Below are 13,868 nucleotides of genomic sequence, written 5' to 3' on the forward strand. Positions count from 1 at the left end.
ATTTTCTCAACAACGTTAGGTATTTACAAAATATTTTACACGGAAAACCTTTACAAATTAACACACATTTCATTTCTGCACATCATACAAAATTCTAGTCATTGACTTTTACTATTGTAATTACTACTGAAAGTTTCAACATGATCATGCAAGTGAATCACAACAGGCCTTAGACAATGTACATTAAATAAAATTGTCAATTATAAAAAAATAGCCACAAAAAGCTGTTACATCGAATATAGAAAGATTTTACAGGTGTCATCCTCATTCTAAAACTCAAGAATGCTGTTTAGAAGTTTCTCAAAGTATGTACTTAGAAATTCTGACTTATGAGCAGGAAAAAATTATCCAAAGGGTAAAATTTAATGCATGAATAGGTCAGGTGCTAATTTTTTTTACACTTATATGCAGGAAAGTTTCTTGAGAAGGATCTTCTTAATAGGGTGTTTCTGTTCCATTAAGGTTGGTTAAAGGAAACAAATTAAGAGACAACAAAACCTTTGCTAACACAATAACACTGATAAAATGATTTCTCTCTGCTACTTGCAGAAGAAGCTCTCTCACAAAAGATTTAGTGTGACGTGCAAGGAAAATTAGTTAATTTCCACAAAATGATGCTCAGCATTGTTTACAAATGAACGTATGCTTCACATAATGAGTGAAAAAGTACAATTTAGTTGCCTTTTCACAAAAAAAAATATAGGTATTCTGTTCACAGAATGAGTCTTCATGTGAGTAACAAGTTAACTTCCGATTAAGGTTTTCATTGCACTTTAGGCAGCAGAACAGATGCTCTCCCGTATGAGTCCTGATGTACAAGGTTACTTGCTTGGTGAAAAGACAGGTTGCAGCTGTAAGAATGCTCTTTTGTATGAGTCTTGGTATGTCCAAGAAGATTGCTTTAAAATGATTTACTAAATTTAAGCTGGAACAGTACTTCTTTGTGCAAGTGTTATGGCGTAAAACAAGATGCCTTTTTTGAGTAAATGACTACATTTCATAACCCACAGCTAAAATGGTCTTATAGTGTGTAACACTGTACATTTTCTGAATGAACTGCATTATGTCCTGGAACAACTTTATTTTTTCTAATACAATGATTAAAGGAAAAATTTAAAGATGTAAGCGCAATTCCTTGAAAGTACACTCTTAAAATTTTCTGTTAACTTGACTTACCTTTCTTATGTGGCCAAAAAAACTATTTTCTCACTGTGAGATTTATTATCTAGATACCACATGAAGGCACCTTTCTGATCATGGTTTTCCACACAATGTGCTCATGACAGCTTCGTCCAATTGACACGACTAGATGCACTTTTGCCCGCATGAAAGGTTGCTCTTGTTTACGAAGGTCAACATGTTCTACTAGATCATAGTTCACCACAAATTATTTCCCAGAGCAGTCAAAACTGTAGTCTACACAGCAACAGTCTGTTGGTGAGGCCACCTCCCGTGGTCTTTGCCCCCGGTGCACAATGTCATCAAGGTGTCTTTGCTTTTGCCATGGAAGGAGGGAGAAGATTCACAGTCATTCAAGCACGAGCACTCTGCCAAAGCCAAGTTACAAAAACTGCACACCAAAACAAGTGCATGTGGAATGTTTTCAGACATGTTGTCCGACTCACACCCACTCTTCACATCTTCACAGTGACTTCTTAACCTTCCTGGGTATTCTGCAGCATTATTACTGAATATCTGCAAAATAAAATTGTGCATTAATCTTCATAACTGTATGATCTCAGCATTTTTGTGCAAATGATTTATATATGAATAAAATTTGAAACTAGCAGGATTTTTAATAATTACTCATAACCAGTGATAAGTGAACCTTCTAGTACTGTACAACTACACCAAGATCTCATCAGTGCCCCTTATAATTGCAATAATTTTATTGTCACAACATATTTGTCATAGTCTAATTTTGGATTACTAAATGCAAAACTAGCAAGCAAAATGACAATTATTATTTTCTTTGTGCAATGTGCATCTATCTAAATATTGCCTTTATGCAACTCATACGGGCTGGATTACACAACTTTCAGATGGTTAAAGATTCGTTCAGTTTCAATGCAACTTCATAGTAAAATGCTATAAAGCCAGGACCAAGTACTGTAGTTTCTTAAAAAAAACTAAATTTGACATAACAAATAGAATCTGAAGCTTTACATATAGGTATTGGTCATGGATAAAGTTAAAGTGAATTAACTGTATGGATGGTTTTTAAATTTAATAACTCTCTCTAATGTTTACCAACTTAGATTAAATTTTTAATAGAGGAAATGCCTTTGATTTTAGTATGGTGATAAACCTTGAACAAATTTTTGTACTGAAAATAATATTAGGAAATTTAAATAAGAAAAAGACACTACTTATTGAATTGTTATCCACCATTTGTTAAGCATCACTGAATACAGAAAATCCCTAATTCTGCTACAACATTAATTTGCAGTTACCAGTGGAATATTAACTTATATGAATGAAAATTAGGGTCAGAGGAAGTCAGAGAATCAATGAGGTGTGAAGTAATGTGTTTGGAAAAGCAAAGGAATATGTTGAGGGAGGAAACGAGAATACCCCAAGAAACCCCACCGGTGCATGGAAACATTGTCACATTTCCTATTTGTGAAATTCAGTCATTTTTGAGTAATCTGGAAACCCAGCCTATCAGTGGCCCTTAACAAAGAAAGAACTAATAAAGATTATTCAGGTCAGTTCAATTTCCTCCTCTAGGAAACTTGTTAATTATAATAGTTTCCTTAAAGAAAACTTCAATTAACTCCAAAAACATACATCTTCAAGCATGGTGTTGGGATTAAAAATATAAATACGCATCTAGAAAAATTACCTGTTGAAATCCCACTCTCAGAGAAAAAGAAGAACAATGTTGGAGTATATCTCCCCAGAAAATAAAGGGTTTTTTGAAGAAATTTGCCAATAAAAATTTGAGAACCTTGGACTTAGATCCTTTATAGGAAACTCTAGTTTGAACTTAGATTCTTCTGTTTTAATGTCACAATTTTTTTTTCTTCGTTACAATTTTCATTTAAAATTTTCATAACTAGCACAATTGTTAACAGGATTTTCAACAAGAAAACAATATGTACCCAATAAAACATTTGTATTTACGTAAACTGCTGAAGTTTTTTACTCTTTCCCAACCATTTCACTTTTGGCACTTGGATCATCTAGAATTTCTAGGCTTTATATATTGTTTCCATAAACTCATCAGAAATTTATTTCATAAAATCATACCCAGTAGCTATTTTCAATTAATATTTAATTTTCTGGGTGGTGACAAAATAATTGAGGTAAAATTACATTTCCTTTCAAATGAACCTGAAGAATGCTTATATATTTAGACTGTGCAGATGTCTGGCTCCCTGTTAGAAGTTGGTATAGGAGATAGTCTTTTTAATTAAAAGCATTTCAAAACCTTGTTTTTTTTTAAAACAACTTTGTTGAAAATCATCATATAACTAGTGATGGGTCGAATCCAAATATTCTCAAATCCAAAACTCAAACCACAGAGTACCTCAAATCTACCCCTCAAATCCCAATCTAGGTCTCATAATATACAAGAAATAAACATATAATAACTATGGTGTTGAAATATTTAAGCATTTGAATGTTCATTTCACAAACTAAGTTTCCAGAATTAATACATATAGTAATTTTACTAAAATAATAAATTATACATATAAAAAAAATATATCTTAGGGGATAGTAATGAAAAGGCACAAAGAAAAATACAAATAGACCTCAGAAGCCTCAGAGTTGTCAGTGTAAGAGTTATGAATTTACAACATGTAGGTACCCCAATATTTTTCTTCTAATATTTTTCCTCAGATATAAAATCTTTTAAATACTATGAGACTTATTGGTATTTATAGGTTCAAGGATTTGACCGGCCAATTCCTACATGTAACATGTAAAAATAATATATAAACTTACATACAAACAGTGAGGACCTTGATCGAACTTGCCAGAGATTGAATCAAAATAGTCTCTGAGCGAGGCTAGTGATCTGACCAGTCGACAATCGTGGCCCTGACAAGTTTACGAGCACAGGGTTAATACCCAAGAGGTTCGCCGCTCTCTTGAATCATTAAGGACTTGTCTCCTTAAGGATCTGAGCAAAGTTTCACCCACATGAAACCCCACCTTTTTTCAGCCATTCACTTTACCTCAATTCTTAGTCCTTCAGATCAAACTATGCTCGGACGTCAATTGGAATCTGGTTGTTGTTTATCAAACAAACATAGAATGTTTTAAAACAAAGGGAAAAATGTTCAGTTAATTACCTCACTGTCTGTCTTTGATTTTGTGTCTGGAAAAGAACTTCTCTGAACATCACTTGTGCTTCCAAGAATAGATTTAATTGATGTTACCGTTCTTCGTTTCTTCAATGTCTGTAACAAATCACTAATTTAAGTAATATATAAATTACTTCTGCAAAATTAACTGACTTTTCCGCTTTGCTGACATTGTTTGACAGTGCCAATAAACTATTGTACATATCACAACCATGCTGGACAGGGTTCCCACTCACTCACTTTAGAAAATTTCCCTGGTTGTTTACCTGTTTTCCCTGGCCAACCAAATATTTTTACCTGTACCATAAATTCATTTTGGAAGAAAACATAAATAAATTAAACTGCATACAAATACTTATCGAAACACTCCTAAAACACATAACATGTCAAATTTATCATACAATAAACAGCAATGTTATTGCCATCAATTCTACGCAACCAATTATTAAGTAATGTAATATTTGTTGTTTGTGGTTGTGACTAGAGTTACTTCATATCATAGCAATTCAACTGGTCGTATTTTATTTTGATACCTTATGCTCGTATCAGTATTTTTATGTGGGTGATAGTGCTGCTATTTAGTTAGGTATTTTAGGAGCAAATGTTGGAAGAGTTAGTTCAGAATGTTTATGATAAGACCTTTGGTATACAAAGGCTTTTAGCACCATTTTTAAGTAACTGTAAAAACACTGCTGAAAGTTTTATATGATGTATCCACGTTCATCCCTTGATCCTAATGACATGATTCTGTATATTTTGATCCTGTTATATATGATATTGCTGTTTTAATTATGTATGTCAAAACATCCTAGACGTAACAAAAACTAGTGATATGACAATGAATTATGATCGTAAGTTGAATACAAAAAATATTTTCTTGTTTATTCAACTCAAGATCATGATTCATTGTTATAGACATATCACAAGTTTTTTTTGTCCAGGATCTTTCTGCGTACTAAATTAAAACAGCAAGCATTATGTACCACAGTATCAATAAATACAGGATCATACCATCAAGATCATGGGATAAACTTATACGATATACGGAACAATTACCTAAATACAAATTAATTTAATTACACTTTCCAGACTAGCAAATCATGCACTGTAGTGTGTTTGTCTGACTTTTTTATACCACTTTTAAGGTGTCATTTTTAATCTTCTTAGTAAATATACTCTCACTTCTTCATGTGAGTGTGATTAATGGTAAGAAAGCTTTCAGCTATGTTTGTAATACATCTCAGAACAGTCTGCAAACAAATGCAATGCTTGAAAACAAATTTAAGATAAAGGAAAGTTTCTGCTCAAATAACGAATGAACACTGATGTACAGACTAAAACACTGCGCTTGCATCAAGTACGAGAATAGACCCAAAATTATTGCCACAGAATAAATTTGTGAAAATAGCAGGAACAAATACCTGCTGTAGATGCTTAGGAAAAGCTGGGAAAATGCTGGGTACAGCATCTTCACGAAGGCGAACATAACACAACGACATCCTGTCAAAGTCCTCTTCGCGAAAATGCTGAGAACAAATGCATGTCCTTGGTCCAGGATGCCAATTCTTCCTTCTGATTGCTTTCATCCACAACTTCCTTTTCTCTTCATGACGAGGCAACCTAGGCAATAGTTAATTATGCAAATCATCGTTCAGATCAAAGTTGGCTAATTTTCTGGCTAGGTCTAGTGGAAAAATATGAATTCACTGCGAACAGCACAAAGAGATAAAAATTAAAATCAAATTTTTTTAAAAAGGCATAAAACTATTTATAGAGAATACTATACAACTGTTGACTGTATAAATTAAATAGATTAAATATTTCACACTATACACATGCCAATAAAGAGAGAACAGTCTCAAGGTCAACAATGCATTATTCATCGCAACCAATTTGAGTGATGGCCAATGAAAATTGAAAACTCGGTTAGGCGAGAGGACAAGGCTGCTCTGACTCATCTTCAAAAATAAAACTATGATTTTCTTAATGTGAAAGAAATGCTCATAGCGTGAAACCAATGATGCCTGTTGAATTGATCAAATGGTACATAATGCTTGCTGTTTTAGTTCAGTATGTCGGAATATCCTGCACATGAAAGAAATTGCGAAATAAGAAAGAATTATGATGGTAGATTGAAAAAAAAAAATAATCCTTTTTATTTGACTATCATAATTCACTATTACATGACCATTTTTTTTTATGTACGGGATCTTCTGATGTACTGAATTAGAACAGCAAGCAACATGTACCACAGGATAAAGCCAACAGGAACATCAGAATCAAGCCTTCAGGATCCAAGGATAAACTCCACTATACAAAATCAAAGAGTTAGCATATTTTTAATTCTAAATAGTTGGCTACAGTTGTGCTAAACAAAAAGATGTATGATGGTGGGTAAAAAATGAACGGTGATGGCAATGTGACAACACAGGTATTGTAATGTACGCTTTAAAGTGTTATTTTTAACAAACTAGTAGGAATTAAGAAACCATGTTTTAAGGGTAAATTTAGGGACATCTCTAGTATTTAAATAACATATAATCCATTTTTATTTACTTTTAGTTTCCCAAAGCCACAACGTTTGATGCTGTTATAGTAATGTAAGATATAAACTATTATTTTTCACAAACTAGTACGAATTAAGAAACCATCCCTTCAGGGTAAATTTTTGGACTTAGTATGTAATGTGTGAAAACCATGTTTTCAAACTTTTTTTCTTTCCATTCTAAAAATCCATGACATCCATTAATGACCATAGAAATAATACAAATTACAAAATGATATTTTACTTCGTGACATTTTATCTCATCATTAACTATGATGGTGTTGAGCTACTTTAATTTGTTTACCAGTAATTGACCATTTTAAAGAGTAGTTATGTTAGGTTAGTTACATTAAAAAGGATACATAATGACTATAAATGGTTAGGTTAGGTTAGCTACATTAAAAATACTTTATAATAGTGTGAATGGTAGTTAGGTTAATGACAGTAATAATACTTTCAAATTATGTGAACAAGTGGATGGTTAGGTAAGGTTACCTACCTACATGCTTTGAAATTGTGTAAACTGTTGGTTAGCTACATTAGAAATAGGTTGACATCGTCCGGGCCTGCGGCCCCTTTTAAGTCCGATATGCCACCGCCCAAACACCACCCACCCTCCATTCAAACCTCCCGCCTACCCGTGCGTGCGTGTGTGCTCGCCCGGCAAGAGGGCGCTGTCGAGCCAGTGCGCCGCACCCCTAAAACATAAGTAAATATAATTGTGTTATTTGTTTTTATATTCCCTAAGTGCAACGTGACGGCAGATCGGCCAAGAGGGTTTTATGTACTTTTATTTTAAAATAATGTATTAAAATATCATAGCGTTTCCGACATTCCCGAGGAAACCCGAAGCCAGATAATAATTAAATGTTCATTTTATTAATTATAATATGTATTATTCTTTTCAAGTATTCATAAATTGTCACATAATTTTTAATTCATTCTTGTCATGTTAATTTAGTTTCCCGTGGCACGAATTCGCAAATATCTTTTAACAGCAATTGTTTCGGCGGGAGGACGCCATGTTAGTCGAGCGAGCCATGATCTCAGCCCAGTCCGCCGCCATCAACGACCGAGAGTAGACGCGCCAGCACTCCGGGGACCTCACCGCTTGTTTCACCTCCAAGTAATTCTGTTTCAATTTAATTCCGTATAAATCGTTTTCTTTTCGTCCTTGGAGCTCCTCTCGGTTGGGGGACTATATAACTAATTGTCTTACGACCAGCAACGGTCTTTTCTCTTTTGTAATACGTAATGTAAGATGTGACCACGTGAGGGTCTTCACACCAAAACCGATTCGTGCCGCGGGCGTTTTAAACAGTTTCAATCGTGTAAGTTGCATTCGTCGAATAAATCAGGTGTGTAAATCAAATGTATTATTTTCTTATTTGAATCTGTTTAACCACGTGGAGTGTGACGGCGTGTGGGACGCCTGAGAGCCCACTGCGTAAATAATAGCGTGCCCGATGCCGAGAGCGGGCAGGGATTCGTGCTAGGTGTATTCAGGGGGAAATTAAAATCACGCCTCACATGGGCGACGTCACGACCCTGAGAAAGAGTCTCACATCGGTCCGTGCACGTGGCACGGTGGTACCCATAAAACCCGAGCACGCAGTAAAATTCAGTCAGTAAATATCAGAGACTACAGCCCCCGTAACAAGGTACTATTAAATAATTAATATATTTGGTTAGGTAAATGATTCACATTTTATATTAGTAATTCCTAACCGAACGTTCAAACAATTTTACAGTATTTTTAATGTAGCTACCCTAACATAATCAACATCTCACAATACCACGCTATACTTGTAAAATTAAAACTTAAAATCATAAACCTACTGGTAAACTACTTGAAGTATCCCACTTAGAGAATGATTGAAAAACATGACAAGTAAAAAAAAGCATTTAGGAAATTCATTAGGTACATATTTTATTTCAGAAAAGTGTCCCTCCTTCAGACTTACCAACATTAGTTATGTTAGGTGAACAATAAATTTAATTAGGTAAGGTAAAAAGCTTGTATTCCTAGGTCGTAAGTTTTGCCCTTGTTGAAGAAATCGGAACAATACGAAAGGTTTGGTGAGGTGAGGTTAGTTTAGTTAGACAAAAAAAAAGTTTTATAAGTTTGCATCATCATATGGTAGCAATATTAACTCATCAAGGTGCTGCTTAAATAAATATGATCTGTACATACTTACAGTACATGCGCAGGAATAGGATGTTTTGGATGGGGATCATCATATACATTTTTTTCTTGAGGAAACTACATTATGATACTCAAAATAATATATCTTCGATACCATGTTCTATATTCAAATAGGCAGGGCTGTTGTATACTTTTGGATATCTGGGATGTTAAAATCATCAATAAACTAGTTATATACCAAAGTGGTATTGCAAGATATACAGATACAGGTGAAGCTGTAGTAAATTAAGATACCCTTAAGTTAGTTTCAATAGAAACCTATTTTGTGCAAAACAAGCATGTAATAGTTCCCGCACTTGTTCCAGAGGTATTGAAGGGGTAGTAATGACGCCACTGAGGCAATTTTTACGGCTTCGTCAATATTACCGTATCACGATCTGAACAAATGCCACGTTCGAATTTAGAATCAAAATAGTTACATTCTGTTGGACATTGATATTTAATGTATTTCGACTGCAATAACTGTTTGGACTAATTTATAAAGGCCCTGTCACACTGTCAAATTTTAGCTTCCAACACCTTCCAATATGTTGGTTCCAATATCTTTGTTGGTTATGACACGTTAAACGTCACTATCACAGCCATGTTTACTTGAGAGATTGAATGTCTAGAGTTTCCTTCAAATATTTTATGTATAGGACTGGTTCTAAAATATGTTGGATGTTGGATGGGATCAGCCAATCAGAGTTATCTAAAATAAAGCGGCCGCTTTTGTTTCCGTTTCCGAAGTGTAATAGTTTAAATATCAGCAATGGCGAATACTACATGGGAAAGAAATGCAGTAATTGAACTAATACTATTTTATTTCCTGCTGGAATAATTGTTATTGTATATTTTCCTCTAACTGAATCTGTATGTACAGAAGTGCAGGTTAATATATTTGACTAAAAAAATTACTGTAGTTTTGGAATATTATGGTCCTTAAAACAGAAAACATCTTGTATTCAACTTACGATCATTATTTGATTGCTATACCAGTTTTGCTTATGTTCAGGTATTTTTGATACACTAAATTAAAACAGCTAGCATTGCGTACAAAATATGTTACCTACAAATCAAAATTAATAACATCTAAAATAAATTTTAAAATATTTCAATTCAGAGACTTAATGTAGGTAACTAAAATTATTTTGGCTTACCCAATAAATCTTTCTTATAAGTCATTGTTCACCTTATTTCACAATAGCTGCAACATGTAAGTATTGTCTGAAATTTTCTGGAATATAGACTCATAATTCCCTAACAATAGATGGTACTGACCTATGTTAAAGCATCATCTCTGAGTAAGCAAGTAGCTCTGGTGATTTGCAAGAAAGGCCTGAAAAATATTAAAATTCTGCCTACGTATTCAATTATTATTATTTAAGTTTTGAAAGTAATACCATTTTTCGTGAATGTAAATATTTGTGTAGCAGATCCTTGTCAGTAGGCCTATACTTCCCTGGCTGTACGAAACAAGCTTACCTGGTCTAATATCTCATTAAAAAAATTATTTTAAAGAGATAATCTGACTGAGGTAAGTTAGCTTAAAGGCTCAGGTTGAGGTTTGTAACAGTAAATACACTTAATTCAAAATAAAACAAAATTGCCAATTTCTAAACACAGCAAAAATTAACACTTTCACTTTAAAGTATAGGAACAATTTTGATGAAATACAAGTGAAAGTGTCCATACAACAGCAGCTAGTTGGGTGAGAAAAAAGGCGGGAATGAGAAGGGATATGCCCACTTGCAGATTTACATTTAATTATATGTTTTATTCTTACTAAACATACCTTTAAATATTGTTTTTGAAGAGCACTATAAATTGCACCACAAATTTCAGGTACAAATTTTGAGATGGTGTTTTGTGGAATACTTGTAGAGAACATAAGGGACTTAAATGATTCCCCTGTCGCCAAAAATCTTAATGTAACTGCCAGCCTCTGCTTTGCTGGTATAGACTGGCGCAAACGAGTATCCTTCTTTGCAATGCGAGACTCCAAATTTGAAAGAAGAAGATCAAAACTTTCAGAATCCATTCTTAAATAGTTCTGAAATGAATCGGCATCTTCGTATCGAAGTTCATGACAAAAAGGGGTAAAACACCTTTTGTTTGCCGGGAAAGTATCCACTGTCTCGTCCATCTGCGTTTCCTTTTCTTAGATTTCTCTTCTAGTTTACTGACACTTGCTACAATTGCAATTACAGCTACAGCTTTTGAAACACTTTGATGCTCTTAATGCAGGCATTGCAAACACCTGGAAAACGTAAATTTTAAACTGTATGATCACAATATACCTAAATTTGAATATAACCTACTTAAAAAAGCCCGCGCTCCTTGACCCAAAAAATTGTTTTTGATTCTAAATACTGTCATTTACAGTTCTCTACAGAATGTTTGGTGAAACGAGCTCACTCAAAGAAAATTGATAGTGTGAAATGACTTCAAATATATTTTACAGTGCTCATCAAATAATATTGAATACAATATATTTGAAGACATATATTTAATCCAAAATCACCCTTCAAATTTTGTTGTCCAATATATTGGAGACAATATATTTGACAGTGTGACAGGGCCTTAAGCGCTAATTTGGCTCAAGTACCGACAAATCCTAATCATAACCGAAATTAAACCCAAATTAACTATCCTTACATTAAGGCCTGTACCACAATGACACGGAAACGGAACAGACTGAAACTGAGTATTGTTCCGTTCCGTCCGTATTTTTCTCGTTCTAGAATACACGGACCCGTAAGAAATTTTGGCCAATAAGAAAGAGCGAGCGTGACCTAACTGAAAACTACGAGTATCTATTTATTTATTTTTTATTTATTTGGTTGCCTCCTGTTTTCTCCAGTACATACTAGAAGGGAGTTGTCAATATATAAAATACAAACAAAAAATTAAAACATATAGACAAACACAAATCTTAAATACAAAACATAACCACACTCCTGGATACTACAATCTTTGTCTTGGCAATATTATTTAGGTTGTTGATACATCCTAATCACCATACTTGCTGAAATACAAAAACCAACATATTAATATGCTTATACCCTAAGGTATTATTCAACTGAATAAAAGGATTTTTTTACCAAATATTTCTTTAGTTCTTGTAACCTATTTAAATGGACAATTTCCTTAATTTCAGTTGGTAATTTATTAATTAGTTTGATACTACTGTAGTAGGGTCCTTGTGAAAATAGTTTTGTTCTATGTGTGATTAAATGTAAATCACATCTATTTCTAGTTTGATAACTGTGTATATTACTATCAAGTGAACTACCTGTTAAATCGAAATGTAGGTTGTTAACTTGGTAATGTAGTAAGTCGATTTGTTATTTTTTTTTTTTTTTGAGTTGTGGCGGTGGTAAAGTAGTCCTTCTACGTGTTGTCATAAATATAGCAGGTATATCTTTAACCATGAAAATTATAAGTTCATCAAAATTCGTCATGATGAAACCCACGTGCACAATTCAAATTTCAAAATAAATCTTGTTTTGTTGTTCACGCATAAAAAAAGTAGTCGAGAAATACGGAAACCAACATGAGTCAAAACTAATATCTTAATTAACATGAACGCACAACTATAGCTTGACAACTGCAGTGAATAAATAACGTGCTCCTATTGGTCTGACGGAGTAACGTAAACGGAAGACTTCAGCACTGCTGAGCAGGTCCGTACGGGTCCGTCTCCGTTTGCGTGCTATTGTAGAAGCTCTGTTCCGTGAAATCCGTCTTCGTTTCCGTGTCATTGTGGAACGGGCCTAAGCATAAATAATTTTAAAAATTCAGCAACCTTCATAATATATTTAATTACGTGCAAAAACTAACAAGAATAATAGTAAATAACGTTAGTTCGTCAGTTATTTTTTTTTAATTAAGTAAACAATATTTTCATAACCGTTAAATTGTGCCATGTGTACTCACTTGTGAAATGACACTCCTGGAATTTTTCTATCTGTTCTATTCGTGCAACCATACGCAGCACACGAAACCATAATATTTCGGCAACCTAAACTCTCATCAGCAAACCCATTACAAACTAATAACGAACATAATTTGGGTGTCACAAAATGGCCCGTGACTGAATCACGGCAAAGATTATCCACCTACGGAAAGATTGGAAACTCAATACTACTTTTCGTGTTTTAAGTTCTACCCTAGCGCTCCAAGTTTATACTCGTGGAACTATGAAGGAAAATAATGTGGTGGCGGGAAATTTGAATGTAGGCATATATGTAATCTATTCCAAACACGATTTTTTTCTATGGAAATATTTCTACTTACATATTTACTCTGACAGCTGAGTATTTTTTTCAAAGGAAACAAAACACACAATTGTATAAGTATTAACTATTTGTTTAGTTTCTTTATATGAATATTAAACTGTCCAAAACCAAATGTTAGTTTGATTAGCTGTAAAAAAATTGATTTGTAACCTTAGTTTGTGTGGGATAAAAAAAATATATATGCACACACATACAAAACATTTATCCAAATGTGTAAATTTGTAAGTTTTTTTTTTTAACTTAAAAAATTTAAATAAATTAATCTAACACAATCTTTAACCCCCCAAAAAAAATCACATATGGTACTCAGTAATAATGTTTAGGTATTGCATTTTCAAAATCATCACCATGACATGTACAATAACAGTACAGGACAAATTAATACTATAAAACCAGGGGGTGGCCACGTCTGCATGATTACATAGCAACCGGGTGAAGCTTTTTTTTTTTCTTCACCTCATGGGCTGCACCATGTTTATTATACACCCAAAACATTGGATTATAGTGTGTATGTTGTATCGTGA

The 13,868-nt window shown here is 33.6% G+C and overlaps 1 long non-coding RNA gene across 1 annotated transcript; it reads right to left on the reverse strand.

Moving 5' to 3' along the window:
• Nucleotides 1-1,287: 1,287 nt before the first annotated feature.
• On the reverse strand, nt 1,288-13,400 carry LOC134533206 (uncharacterized). Its single transcript, XR_010075267.1, has 4 exons — nt 12,983-13,400; nt 5,735-5,933; nt 4,302-4,409; nt 1,288-1,695 (listed from the first exon to the last, which is right to left on the reverse strand). It is a non-coding gene; the product is annotated as an uncharacterized LOC134533206 (long non-coding RNA).
• Nucleotides 13,401-13,868: the final 468 nt, after the last annotated feature.

Source organism: Bacillus rossius, chromosome 6, assembly GCF_032445375.1.
Source record: "Bacillus rossius redtenbacheri isolate Brsri chromosome 6, Brsri_v3, whole genome shotgun sequence".
NCBI classification, from domain to species: Eukaryota; Metazoa; Arthropoda; class Insecta; order Phasmatodea; family Bacillidae; genus Bacillus; species Bacillus rossius.